Source organism: Ptychodera flava, chromosome 22, assembly GCF_041260155.1.
Source record: "Ptychodera flava strain L36383 chromosome 22, AS_Pfla_20210202, whole genome shotgun sequence".
NCBI classification, from domain to species: Eukaryota; Metazoa; Hemichordata; class Enteropneusta; family Ptychoderidae; genus Ptychodera; species Ptychodera flava.
Genome location: NC_091949.1, coordinates 32,096,285 through 32,111,976, shown reverse-complemented (window position 1 = coordinate 32,111,976; position 15,692 = coordinate 32,096,285).

Below are 15,692 nucleotides of genomic sequence, written 5' to 3'. Positions count from 1 at the left end.
AAACCTGCCACAAGGTAGTGAAGGTAGAACGCGCCTCAAGGATAGATATTCCGACTCTCAAATTTCTACAATTCTTCTCTGGTCTACCCTTTGTGGGGGCACATTTTAAAGCTCTTAAAGAAAGAAAACTTTTCACCGTCTTAGCTTTTCGAAAATCCAAAGTTTTAATTTTTCCCATATAATGAACACGGGAGTGGCGGCCATGTTGAATTTCCAATAAGCTTACCGCAAAATATCGGATAATTTGTTTCCCTAGTTCCAATTTTTGCTCGGTGACCCCTGATTTTTATTGTTGATTTGGTAAGACAAAGCTTGAAGGTATCACTGAGGAAAGTTTAAGCAAACGCTTAAGTCTTTCACTTTCGAGGCGCATAGGCCTACTACCTTACAGCTTAAGTCGCAATAACTCACCCTAAATATTGTACTTGACTTGTACTTTGGCTTTGGACGATTTGCATTGACAACGATTATAGTTTTGTTATTGTTACATGTTCATTGCAATAAATAAACAACTTAAATTTTTCATAACATGGAAAAACTACTACAACTACTACTACTGCTGCTACTTCTGCTACTACCACTTCTACTATGCGGTACTTATGCTTTATTAATACTCAATCAAAATTGTGACTATAGGGCAATTAAAATGAGTTTATTTTTTAAAAATTAACATGTGATTCCCATTTATCTCACGAAATATCTAAACATATGGTGAATATTTTAGAGTCACTATGTTTTCGCCCGACTACTATCACACAATATTGTTTATGACCCCCGAGTGTCTGATTTTCCAGTCGTCCCCTCGATTCTCTCGTCCCCCGGAGGTGTATGAGAGTGTCGCCTTACCATGGAATAACTTAACTTCACGATGTAAAGATGTTATAGAGCTGCTGTTATCATCACATTAGAACACGCTACCTAAAACTTCCAATCAGCCGAAAAGAACTAACAGCGTGCTACATGAGGATTACATTTTAATACCTCTTTGCACGGATGCTTACTCACCTATTTCCTTGTTCTCTTAAAATTGAGTTTTATATCATCTATGTGGCCATGAGCTGAGATGAAAGTGAAGTCGTGCGCTCTGAATTGGTTTTGATAACAACACTGTTATCTATTCGACACAATGATGATCTCATTTGATGAGTTGAAGAGAGTGTCTCATTCTGTGACGGTTACCGCAGCGTTAATTTATAGTGGACAGAGTCACAAAGGTATAACTGTGCTTTTCTTGTATCTGAAACAACCGCTGGTACTTCGGACACAAAACCATCAGCAAAATAGACTCTTTGAAACTATAGTCACGAACAAACAGATTTAGTTCGTCATTGCATTTCATCAGGGTTTTAAAAGTTATACATTCGAAAATGGAGATATTTGTCCACTTTAAGAGGTTAGATTTGACTGCCAACAGCACAAAAAATACCCCTTTTAAATGTTGATCTCATCTAAAATTTGTCCTCGAGACATTCTATTGCAAATTTTATTTTAAGCTCTGTGCTACCCATCTAGCGTCAGAAAATCTTGTACAATGCCGTTTTTATAGGGGAGGCGTATTTCTTCTGACGGTGATACCAGTTCTGGCTACTATTGATGCAACAAAGTCAGCACATGTAAGATGTAAACCGTGATACGTTCACTTTCTATTGGTACTCGCTACACCTTACTCTCCTCTTATCTTCAATAATATAGCGATTTAACAGGACATTGTTTTAGATTTCCATAACTCCTTAATGCTGTCTTGACCAAATATTGATCCCTTTTCCCCCTCTTTTACACTTCGATTTCCATTAATGGCGATTTCCTAGAAGGCATAAATTAAGATATTGTACACATGAAGAACTCTGTTCTGCCATATTGTTCAAGTGAAGACAAACAGCGCTTCCTCAACCAGTTTATACCGGCTGAGAATATACCGGGTCTCTTTGAATTTGAGGGACATACCGAGTAATCCCTCAAAAGTGGGATGTACCCTTTAGTCCTTGAATTGTTGAAAGTCTTTAACCATGGATCTTTAAAGGATTTCATTTTCATCGATGATCTTTCGAGAGCGGTGTCATGATGCTCTAGCTCCTCAAAAATCATAAATCATAAATCTGTGGTACTGGACCTGTAGGCTTGGGAAAGAAAAACGTTAACAGCTTAATGAATGATATCGTTGAATGATATTGTAGGTTAACCTAACGTACTGGCTATGCAGTCGACGACTTTGCATCATATTTATGTATTTAGTCCTTGTATATCAATCACGCATGGACAGGAAAACGTTGCCCATCAAGAAACTGTTGACAGCTTTTTTCACGTTCATCCTTATCACTATGACGTCACAAAACTCTCATTATTGTTTGTTCTATAAAAATCAGGATTACACTGTTATAACAAATTATAACTCTTTCGAAATTAATGGCAGAGGAGCCACCATTCATCAAAAGGAGTCTTACTGTCGTACATTGTACTCGTGTTAGCAAAATTAAAGTATTCAAAATATATTCACAGAGAGAACCTTTTTATACTAGTTCCCTTCAGGCAGTATTGACATTTACAGACCCTCTGAAGAATAGCCAGCCCTGTGATATGTCAATTTTAAATACTCTGCTCGGTAGAAGTACCTGCTAATGGTTGTTAACAATGTCGAATAAATGACATAGAATATTGATAGTGAGATCAGTATACATGTACATGAATACTGTTGAAAAAGGGAAATAACATTAATTTTAGCCAATAAATCTTGTTTTGGTTTGGTATTATTATTATTATTATTAGACTTTATTTAAAGAGGGTAGTCTGAGATACAAATCAAATTGCAATTTCCATCACAGCCCTCTGGGAGCTCGTAAAAGTACATGCATAGAAAGAGAAAAATGCATAAATACACCAGTCTATTCATTGTTCAGTGCGTGACCTAGCATCATATCCTAACATCATATCCACCACTCTCCAGTAGGCAGCCTCAAAAGTTGGCACTTTTTTCCAGTCACATGGGTTTGCGTCCCTGGGTTCCATTTCTAAAGTTTGGAAATACAGTTCTGTGTTTTCAGAAACGAGAAAATGTCCATCTCTTGTGAAAGCATATGTTACTGGTGCTAACGTACCTGTACACAAGACTAACAGCGATAACTTTGACAGCTATTGCAGTACAGATTAGGGCAACCTTCCGCTCATCAAAGTTTAATTCCTTCTCCGAAATGTATCTACTATCGTCAACCTAAGTAATCCAATCAGTTTACTGAAGTATTGAGACCCATTAATGGTCCACGACGCCCCTGTAATATCAGTTTACGATCTCCTACACCGGGAAATTAATAAGATTAGGACAACTGCGGTCTAACACATTCTACAAGGGGTTTACTTTTTTTACTGCCGAAGTTTTGCTAAATTAAAGAGACAATTCTCAGTTGCCGTCCTCTTATATTTTGTTTGCATACGGTTGTCTACGTCTTGGACAAAAGCGAATGCTATTTATTTATTGTTATGGCGTTGCGAATTATTTTTAGGTTGGATGCTCCTCTGGGACAGATATTCAGACCATAAGCCGTTTTAAAATGTCTTTTTTTTATCCAGAGCTTTTTGAGGTTCATTTTGGAGCTCGTAGAGTAAACAAAGTCTTCATTAACTTATTTTTGTGAAAATCGAAGGGTTGATATTTCCTCATAGAGTTCACACAGGAATTGCAGCCATTTTGAATTTCAGGTGTAGTAGACAATAGGTGGTTTGTTTCTCGAGTGCCAGATTTTCTGTCACCACCACTGATTTTCAGTCTTATTCCGAAATGGAATGGATTAAAGTGTACCTGCAGAAAGTTGAGCAAAGGTTGAAGTCTTCCAGTTTCAAGGTGCGAACTACTTTAATAAGATTTGGTGAAGTGACGGTGACAAGTCGGTCCCTTAGATGTCATTTAGTCTGGTTACACATAACGTTTATTTGTAGCTTCGGGCCATCGTAACATGACTGCGGGCATTGCAAGCTTACTCCTGAATAGGAACACATGTATTACCAAAGCAACCAGCCTCGTAGAACCACAAACTATTGCAAGGCAAAACGTTAAATATGTGAATTTCCTGTAACTTGCTACAGAAATATCGTAGGTATGTGCGACAATATTTTCTGTAACCTTTGTTTACTTTTAAATTGTGTTCAAATATTGATAAATGTATTTCAAGAAATGTACTGCATTTAATGTACTCTTTCAGTTCACCATCAGCCATCGAACTTGCGGAGCAAAACTTTTGTGTTGTGCAGTTTGACATGTATTGCACTGATATCAAACTAAATTAAACGCTGTCAGCATTATTAAATAGTCGTGTCGAGGTATCGACCATAACGCAGCATGAAATAGACAAAGCACTCATTTATTTATTTATTCATTATTGTAACTTTGAAACGGCTCTTTCGAGTGTTTTCTATTATTACACGCCCTGTTTAAGGTAGTATGCGACTCAATATTGAAAGACTTATACTTGTGCTCTAAATTTCCTTAAGGAATCTTTCAACCATTCTCTTTCAAAATCAAGAATAAAAAATCGGCGGTCACAGTGCAAATTTGGTACTAGAGAAACAAGTGTCCCAAGATTTACCGATATCTAAAATTCAAGAATGCCGCCATCCCTGTGTTAACTCTATGGAGAAAAGTCAAAAGTTTTCTTACACCAAGAGCTTTAAAAATGAACCCCTACAAGTGGTATATCAGAAAAGAATTGTAAACGTTTGAGAGTCCGAATATCTGTCCCCGAGGCGCGTTCTACCTTAATGAAACGTAAGTTTGACATAAAAAGAGTGAGATTCGGATCAGTCTTCGGACTGCCGATATTATACGTACGAGATCGACCTGTTTCCGAAGAGCAAGCGAAGGAATGTGATGGACACGTCTTACATGGTCTGTAGCCAGGTATTAAGGTGACACCTTACTCTACCGTTTTATAGTTTCGTTTATTTCATCCCTTCATTCTAATTTACAATTATAACAATTCTAATTTCATTATATAACTATGGTTACAAATTACAAAGGTTAAAATCCCAGTGAGATGTAAAGATCCTGCCTTATATACAGTTGTGTAAAGAAACACGCGAAATAAATAATATGAATAAATGTGTAAATAAAGAACTAAATAAAGTGTCAAATTATATTTCTTCAAAATGCAACTCTTTTTCAGAAATATCTTCCCTTGAGTGAGGGGAATAAATGTGAATAGGAGGCTAGAGAAATAGATAATGATAAATTTAATTTAATTATATTTAATTTATAAATTACAAGTAATGATAAATAAATGAATATTAAATGATAAAAAATGATAAATAGATAATGCAAAACTAATGAGTGTCCAGCTCCTGATTGGTGGTAACTGAGAATCAAATAAAGATAAACTGTCTACATTATAAGAGGGTGGAGAATAAGATGAAGAAAAAAATTACTGCATATTTTTAATGCAAGTTTTAAGACCTTACTTGAACAGATGTCTAATTTTTTAAATTTTGATTGTAGCTGGTAAATGAGAAATGGCTATATTTCTACTATAGTACCGGTGACTGACGTAAGTAAAATATTCAGAGACTTTGTGGGGAGTCTGACATACATTAGATCATGAAAAGAGTTCCTGTCTGGAAATAAAATTGGTCAGAGATATGCAACATATCTGTTCTGTGAAAAGAAGTGCACATGGGGCACTTGGAAGAGTAAATGCAATGGATCTATCTGAAAAAGGGAGCACGTGGGGCACCATCAACGGAAGATCACTGTCTGTGATCGACTTGAAGGGAACATCAGCTACATGTATATTCAAGACTACATTACTCTTACGTGCAGAGAAAACGAACAAAAGGGTGAACTCAGCAGTTAACGTTTAAACAAAATTTATTACGAAAATAAAACTAATTGCTAAGTCAGGGATAGAGTACAAGCTTTAAAAGTGTACAGACTACTTATCTCAGCTGGGACGGCAAAGCTCCAGTCTCAGAGTTGTAACAGTCAGTCTGATGAATGAACAGTCCTTCGGCTTGCAGGCTTGCAGTTGCACAAAGTCCACAGTATAAATCCAGTGTTGACAGTGAAGGTCTTGAAAAGTCTTGAGAATGACTACTGCTGGAGTTTAGTAACACACAAGAGACACGATCCCAAAAGTCTGACTGGAAGCTGAGCACGTCCCTTTTATAAAGGCATATAAGAACAATCTAGAACTTTTATTGACATGCTAATTACTGTTCTAAAATTATCTCCCTTACACAACTAATCAACTTTCCAGAACATTCCAAACATGACTAATTGAATTCAAGGTTGTTAGGTCATCAAGGGCAGTGACCTTGAGAATGTTCTAGACTAATTGAACTCAGGTCATGATGAGTGTGGGGGAAATGACCTACATACACACCCCCTCTTCAAAAAAAGAAAATTTTCAAAGAAAAATCTTTCTTTTACAAATGTAATCTTGAAAAGATTTAAGTACTCAAATTTTGTTTTACTCTAAAGTAAAATTTCTTGAAAGTGAACAACAATAAAATTTCTTGAAAGTGAACAACAATAAACTCTAAATACGAGAGAGACAGTCTGCAATTAAATTGTCTCTGCCTTTGATATGTCTAATGTCAAGATTAAACTCCTGTAACATTAAACTCCATCTAAGCAATCTCTGATTTTTGCCTTTAAATTTCTGTAGAAATACAAGAGGGTTGTGATCAATATAAACCACTATTGGCTGATTTGAAGAAGTAACATAAACTTCAAAATGCTGTAAAGCTAATATCAAAGATAAACACTCTTTTCAATTGTAGAGTAGTTTCTCTGGGATTTGTTAAATTTGCGTGAAAAATAGCAAACAGGATGATCTATACCATGACTATCCTCTTGCAATAAAACAGCACCAGCAGCCGTATCACTAGCATCTACAGCTAATTTGAATGGCAAAGTGAAATCTGGTGCAGACAATACTGGGGCACTTTGCAGTATGGCTTTAAGTGTATCAAATGCCTGTTGGCATAGCTCTGACCAAACAAACTTTACTTTCTTTTTAAGTAAGTTAGTCAAAGGCTCAGTAATTGTGGAGAAATTTGGACAGAATTTTCTGTAGTAACCAGCCATACCGAGAAAGCGCATCAGTTGTCGTTTGCAGTTTGGTATGGGAAAACTTGAATGGCACTGATTTTGGCATCAACAGTTTTACCTCACCCTGTCCTACAGTATGTCCGAGGTAAGTCACCCTCGCCCAACCAAACTCAGATTTGGCAAGGTTGACAGTCAACATTGCTTTACTCAGTCTCTCAAAGAACTTCCGCATGAGCTTGATGTGTTCCTCCCAGGTGTCACTATACAGGATGACGTCGTCAACGTAAGTTGCACACCCGTCTAGCCCGGATATGACGTCGTTGATCATCCGTTGGAACGTTGCCGGAGAGTTCTTCATTCCGAATGGCATCACCTTGTACTGGAACAATCCGTCTGGTGTAACAAAGGCGGATATTTCACGAGCACGATCCGTCAGAGGGACTTGCCAAAATCCCTTCAGTAGGTCAAATTTTGTCACATACTTGGCTTTTCCCACTCGGTCGATGCAGTCATCAATCCTCGGGATTGGGAAAGTGTCTGTCTTTGTTAAAGTGTTGACCTTCCTAAAGTCCGTGCACATACGATAACTGTGATCTGATTTGGGAACAAGTATGCACGGCGAACTCCAGTTACTTTTACTGGGTTCAATAAAGTCATTGTCCAGCAGGTATTTGACTTCTTCCTGGAGATATTTCGCTTTTGTTGGATTCAGTCTGTATGGGTGTTGTTTTACAGGCTTACTGTCCCCAACATCAACGTCGTGATAGATGACGTTGTCCTCGTTGGAACATCTTGAAATAGGTGTTTATATTCGTGGAGCAGTTCTTTCACCTGTTGTTGTTGTTCTGGCTGGAGGTGTGCCAACTTTGTAGACTCCAGCTTCTCCAGGATTTCTGAGTTCTGAAGCTTGACCGAGCCCAGCTTTGACTTTAGAGTATTTTCACTCAAGTCAGTTTCAGTATCACTATCTTCATAATGGCCAGAACTGACTGTACTGACAGGCTTTGTTTTAGTAGGATTATCCCTATCCAAATATGGCTTAAGCATATTTATGTGACATAGCTGTTTTTGTTTTCGCCTGTCAGGTGTTATTATGATGTAATTTAAATCACTCAATTTCTTATCAATTAGGTATGGCCCAAAGTAACGAGCATGGAGTGGTTTGCCAGGAACCGGAAGTAGAACAAGAACTTTTTGACCTGGTTCAAACTTCCGTTTTGAGGTGCTTTTATCATATCTGGTTTTCATTGACTGCTGAGATGACTCAAGATTTTCTCTGGCTAATTCACATGCTTTAGAGAGTTTTGTACGAAAATCTGACACATATTGCAAAATATTCAGACAATCATCATCGTCTGATAGGAATTTCTCTTTAACGAGCTTAAGTGGGCCACGGACTGTATGTCCAAATACAAGCTCAAATGGGCTAAAGCCAAGAGACTCCTGAATTGACTCTCTAACAGCAAAGAGCAGAAAATGGATTCCTTCATCCCACTGCTTCTCTGTGTCAAAACAGTAGGTCCTAACCATGTTTTTCAAAGTTTGATGAAATCGCTCAAGAGCACCCTGACTTTCTGGATGATAGGCGGATGACCTATACTGTTTAATGCCTAGCTGATCCATTACTTGTTGAAAAATTCCAGACATAAAGTTGGAGCCTTGATCGGACTGGACACATTTAGGGAGGCCAAATAAAGTGAAAAATTTGACTAAAGCTCTCACTATAGTCTTTGTCTTTATATTTCTCAGTGGTATGGCTTCTGGGAACCGAGTTGATGTACACATTATTGTCAGCATGTACTCATTTCCTGATCTTGTTTTTGGTAAGGGCCCAACACAGTCTATTAGAATCCTACTAAATGGTTCTTGAAATGCAGGAATAGGCTGTAAAGGGGCCTTTGGAATGGTCTGATTTGGCTTTCCTACCATTTGACATGTGTGACAAGTTTTACAGAAATGTGCTACATCCTGCCTGAGATTAGGCCAATAAAAGTGACTGAGAATTTTATGATAAGTTTTCCTTACTCCCAAATGACCAGCCCAGGGGGTTTCATGGGCCAGGCGCAATATTTCAGCACGATAGGACTTTGGAACCACAATTTGATGTTTTATAGCCCAATCGTCATCAACCAAGACGTCTGGAGGTCTCCATTTACGCATGAGAATACCAGACTTTGTATAATAGGAAACAGAGCTATCTGAAGTTTTACCTTCATCATCTACCCTGTCAAACAAAGACAAAATATCTGGGTCTTTGTGTTGTTCTGCAATGAGATTTGATCCAGAAAATGTCTGACTTTGGTCCGCAGAAGTTTTACTGGAAGTTTCAAATCCACGAGGGATAACGGAATGATCCGTGTCAAACACCTGACTGAGAAAGGTGTCATTTAAGTCAACATCTGTGACATTATTTTTGAGAGTATTTTGATTCTCGGAAGTTTTCTTTGACATGGCTCGAATAATAGCACATGATGGGAAAAGGCCGGGAATGTCTTCCTCTATTGGCTCTGGATTTTGATCTAAACTAGGATTATCAGTCACAAGTGGATTAGTAATGACCTTGTCCCCAGCAAGGTCGTTTCCAAGAAGAAGGTGAATCCCTTCAAAGGCAAAAAAGGCCTAATACCTAAAGTCACAGGTCCAGAAACAAAGTCCGAAGACAAATAGACATTATGGAGAGGAACAGGAATAAAGTCATTGCAATCTACCCCCTTAATAAGAACTTTAGAACCTGAAAATGACTTTTCAGAAAACGGCAGGGTATCTGCCAACAAAAGAGACTGGGAAGCCCCGGTATCTCTTAAAATTTTGACAGGGGTAGCGGAAGAAAAATCACTAGAAAGTGATATAAAACCATTATGAATAAATGGCTCGAAAATACCCTAATGCTATCTTGAGAAGAATTGACCTTGACCTCATTAATTGGGGATAAGAGGGGTTTAACCTCAGAAAATGTGTTGCACACATTATTAGACTCTAATTGAGTTGATGAAGAAATAAAGCCGGTGGGCTTAGATCCACTTTGACCACTTTGACCTTCACGTTTTCTTTTCAATTTGAAACAATCTGACATTAATGGCCGTCTTTCTTACAATAATTACAAGAAAGTGTACCGAACTGTTTGTCAGAAGGAGATTGAGACTTGGGATCTGATGATGTGGGAGTGTTACTTGAATTTTGTGAACTGTTGTCATTTGATTTTCTACTCTCCTTTGAGAAATTCTTGGATGAAAAGGACGAGTTAAATTTACCTGCATTATTTCTGTATGAAAAGGACTGGGATGGTTTGCTGAGAAATGAAGATTTGTGGGTCATGAATAATCATCGGCCAAACGTGCAGCAACCTCTAATGTATCTGCCTTTTGTTCATTGATAAACGTCTTGATGTCACTCCGGATGCACCTTTTAAATTCCTCAATCAAAACGAGCTGTCGTAATTTGTCATAATTCTGACTGACCTTTTCAGAAGAGCACCAACGATCAAACAGTTGTTCTTTTGTTCGAGCAAATTCAACATAAGTTTGATCCTTCACCTTCTCACAATCCCTAAATTTCTGACGGTAAGCTTCAGGCACCAACTCATAGCCCTTGAGAATTAATTCCTTCACAATATCATAATTTGAAGCCTGCTCTACTGACAACTAAATGTAAATATCTCTGGCTTTACCCACCAAAGCACTCTGCAAAAGCATAGACCAGGACTCCTTAGGCCAATTCAGACTCTGAGCAATTTTCTCAAAATGAAGGAAATATTTGTCAACATCCTTTTCTTGAAAGGGGGAACTAACCTGAAATGCTTAGTGATGTCAAAATTGTCTGAAGGGAAGAATTTTCCTGACTTTCTAAGCTCTAAACGTCTCATTTCTAACTGCAGTCGGTGTTCTGCTAATTCTCTTTCCTTTTCTTTTTCCTCTCTTTCTTTCTCCCTTTGTCTTTCTTCCATTTGCAATTCTTTTTCTTTCATTTCCAATTCCCTCTCTTTCTGTCTTTCTTCCATTTCTAATCTTTCCTGCCTATCTTTCTCTCTCTGTCTTTCTTCCATTTGTAATTCTTTCTCTCTCATTTGTAATTCTAGTTTCTTGATCTCCAAATTTGTCTGCATTTCTAATTCTAATTTTTTGAGTTCGAAGGAAGACTCAGGCTCATAATCTTTTAAGGCAGACTCTTCAAAATGGCCAGAATTAACTAAATGTTTTGCAATCTTGAACTGTATTTCTCGCTTGCGCATAGATCGTTTAACTTCTACCTTAAGGAAATTGGCCAGTGTTATGAGGTCGTCTTTTCTGAGGGAATCAAATGTGTCCTGATCAAGGTCATCCATTTCCTCTGGTTTAAATTCCGCCATGATTAAATTTCGCTGAGTTCACAGTATATAGTAGTTTTGAAAAGCTGTCAAAATGTTGTCAAACGGCTCAAAATATTCGTATCCCGGACAAGCCCCCAATTTTGTTACGTGCAGAGAAAACGAACAAAAGGGTGAACTCAGCAGTTAACGTTTAAACAAAATTTATTACGAAAATAAAACTAATTGCTAAGTCAGGGATAGAGTACAAGCTTTAAAAGTGTACAGACTACTTATCTCAGCTGGGACGGCAAAGCTCCAGTCTCAGAGTTGTAACAGTCAGTCTGATGAATGAACAGTCCTTCGGCTTGCAGGCTTGCAGTTGCACAAAGTCCACAGTATAAATCCAGTGTTGACAGTGAAGGTCTTGAAAAGTCTTGAGAATGACTACTGCTGGAGTTTAGTAACACACAAGAGACACGATCCCAAAAGTCTGACTGGAAGCTGAGCACGTCCCTTTTATAAAGGCATATAAGAACAATCTAGAACTTTTATTGACATGCTAATTACTGTTCTAAAATTATCTCCCTTACACAACTAATCAACTTTCCAGAACATTCCAAACATGACTAATTGAATTCAAGGTTGTTAGGTCATCAGGGCAGTGACCTTGAGAATGTTCTAGACTAATTGAACTCAGGTCATGATGAGTGGTGGGGTAAATGACCTACATAACATTACTCTTAATTCCGGCTACACAACATCAAATTACAAGGAAAAAGACAACTGTGACAGAAAAGTGGAAAGTATTCTCAACATCTTCAGTTCCCTATTTCTTCCCATAAACTTCAATGCTCTCATGTCGTGAACACTGTCAGCGTTTGGGATTGTGATTACAATCTTCATATTACGGTTTAACCAGCTTGAAGTACAAACAGTGCCATTCATCATGTTGATTAACGCGATATCACTGAACTCACGATTGCTCTTCAAAATTGCCTGTCTTGATTCATTTCTTTCAGGTAAGACTTTTAGCGACGGCGTCTGAACTACCGTAGATCGGGTTACAAGAAATATCGACACAATTATATGTCGAGTCTCTCTCTCTCTCTCTCTCTCTCTCTCTCTCTCTCTCTCTCTCTCTCTCTCTCTCTCATTTAGCCAGTTGCAACTTCACGTGTTCTATCTCCCATATGCTCCTTCTTACATTTAGACACAGAGTAACATAGACAGAGTAGCAACACTTGCATGCCTTTTGTTCCATGGTCGTCTCGGTAGACTATTGGCTTTTCATATTTAAATGAGCTCCAAAGGTGTTAAACTTTTTGGAGGCTTTGTTTGTGGTTGATGATTACACGAGATTATGCGAAAAATACGACGAGATGGCATCGTACTGCCAGTCGCGTAGCAACCATAGTTACTTTGTGAGCTCTCAGGCCAGAAACACTGCTTCACGCCAATCAAAACATAACACGGCAGCAGTTTCATAAACATGTCCTTCCTTGACGCACGTGTAAAAGAGGGTACGACTGACCGTAAACCATTGAGTAAAACCAGACAGTATCGATAAAAGACTTTCGAATTTGGTTCAAACACACTCATTATATATTCATAAAAATATGAGAGGAATTTTTAAAACGGTAAAACTCGTTTTCCTGAAGCTCAAAACACTCCAGCACGCCAGCACGTCAATTCTGCTCAGCACCACACGACAACAACACAAACTTTGCCGAACATACTTTCGCTTAACAATTGGCGAAAATCCGAAAACTACCGAAGGATTCATGGTCGGCACACTTCGGAAAAGAGAGGCGAGAGCAACCTGAGGCGAGACGAACATGGATGGGTCACGTAACCGCTTTACGCCTTAAACAATACCCGTTGCCACTCTATCTATCTTTCTCTATGATTTAGAGCAATGTCCATTCCTATGCTCTGTGTTCTGGCCCTTGTACTACATATTACAAACATGATAGTAGGAAAAGGGTATGTGTTTGATTTACGATTCACGTCATCCACAACTTGAATTCAAAACATTTTCCGACGCTGTTGACATGTAGGTTGGGACGACATCGTATGCTTCGTTAGAGCGCAGCAAGCACACCTTTCGGCGCTGTATACTTTAAGCATGCTGAAGTTTATTTATGTGGAATATCCCCGATGGTAACTGGTTTTCAGTGGACTATGATCAGAGGTAATGGCATCATATGTGTCCTCGAGGATGATATGATTCATTCACCGATGTCTTTAAGACAAGCTTAGTTTGGGTCAGACTAAACCACTCAAGACATGATGCTTGCATTTGTACGATCCGGTTTCAGTCTTGCATTTAGGTACTTCAGTGCAACGAATGCGGAGAAGCTTGGATTAATGACTGACTTGAAATTGTGGGATGCATTCCCACTCCAACGAGACAAAGGTCGGTGAAATGTGGTACCTTTTATGTAGGGGAAATGGATTTCTAACCTAACATTTAGCACGTGAATCTTCAAATGAAGAACTTCAATTTATTCATAAGTAGAAATAGCTTTAAGGATAAATGAATTTTCGGGATTGGATTGATAACACAATTGGAACTAATTTGGGATAATTGGGTCAAGATATTTTCCAAATTTCCATAACGTGTTAGGTACTCTATAGCTGAATGTTGCAATATTACAATTTACTCACAAAAACAAGTGTGTAACGTAAAAAGAAAAGCAGATGAGCTTACATTTACAGACTAAACCGTCATTACTTCACCATCCAATTATCCCAAATTAGTTCCAATCGTGTTTGATGTAGATATAGCAGATACATCATCAGCGAAGCGCTTTGTGGCCACGTGGCATTTTTAATTGATTTTCTAGTACCAAAGTTTGCGCGGTGACGTATGGTTTTTATACTTGAACTGGTAAGAAATCGGTTGAAAGTTTAATTGAGGGAAGTTTGAGCGAAAGTTTAAGTCTTTCACTTTCGAGGCGAGTACTGCTTTAAGAAAGGACTTTCACATCCGCCAACTTACGTGTATATTTTATTACAAGCCTCGAGGTGAATGCAAATCAGTGCATTGATTTGAATAGGAACATCCGGGATGTTAGCGGGCCGGTGAACGATGTACTCACCGGTTTCCATGGTTACCCGGGCCAGTGAAGCCTTTCCGATGTTTTCGACGTCAAAGTAGACGCTTAACGCTAGATGTAAAATATCCATGCGCGCACTGCTATTTTGACTTTCGTTAAAATCTGTTTGATGCTGCTCGATAATGGTAAAATTGTTTGAAAATGCCCTGCATTTATCTAAATGTCACATAGCATTAACTATGAAGAGGCATGTAATAAAAATATTATTGCCTGAATACATGGGTTTATGTGCCCTCGCAGCAGGAGACAATTTGCCCTCCTGGCGTCGGGCAAATGTTACTCTGTGGTTGAAGGTATGCAGTCACCTGTAATCTAAATATGCCCATATATGGTCAAAGGGACGTTCCTTGGTATTCAAAATACCGTTGCCTATGTGAGGGCGCTGATTTTAAAAGCGGCCACCCGCTTAAAATCTATAATTGGTTAGATTTTCTCTTTCCATGGTAACTGTGGCAAAATTGGAACATGTGACAGTATACCTTTAAAACTTTATTCAGACTTCACAACATTATTGATTTGGAGATCTTTTGAGTGGCAGAATTTTTTCCGCTTTCGGCCGATTTAATATTAGCGCTGATGACTCTGAAAATATAAATTTCCGATAAAACTCACGTTTTCATGTCATAATTGAAGATGGGTGATAGTTTTTCCCTGATTTACGATGGCGAAATGTATTATAGTAAGATAAATATGTAGCCCTAGGTCTACACATTACAACATTTATGTTTTATGAATAGTTTAATAGGATGGACGAAAAATATTTCGAGAACAATACAAAATTTTATTGCTAAACACCTACGTTTATTGCCGCAAACACTCATTCGGCATGCAACCTTCCGTGGATGTCTTCTTCTGCCAAGTTTTTCATAAGACTGCACAATCCACAGTGTCTTCGGGCGTATTTTCCAAGATCACCTAAATATATATGAACAAAGTAAGTAACTGTTTTTATATTAGTCGAGTAGGGTGTATTCCTGTTTGGTTACGGTATTTGCTATATCGATAGTGCTTCAGAACAGTGACAATGGGACAATGACAGTCAAGAGGTCCTTTGATGTTTTTAACGATAAAGGAGATGCTGAACTTGATGGCTAAGTGTAACAAGCTCCACAAAGGTAACATGTTGGAAAAATGTTGGACGTATCAAAAGGCCCGTTTTGAAGTTACCTCGGCGAATTTTCCAATTAAAAATCGCTAAAACGTCTACCCACACATCGTTAGTAATCATGCGCCATTTCTGTAATTGACGGGTGAA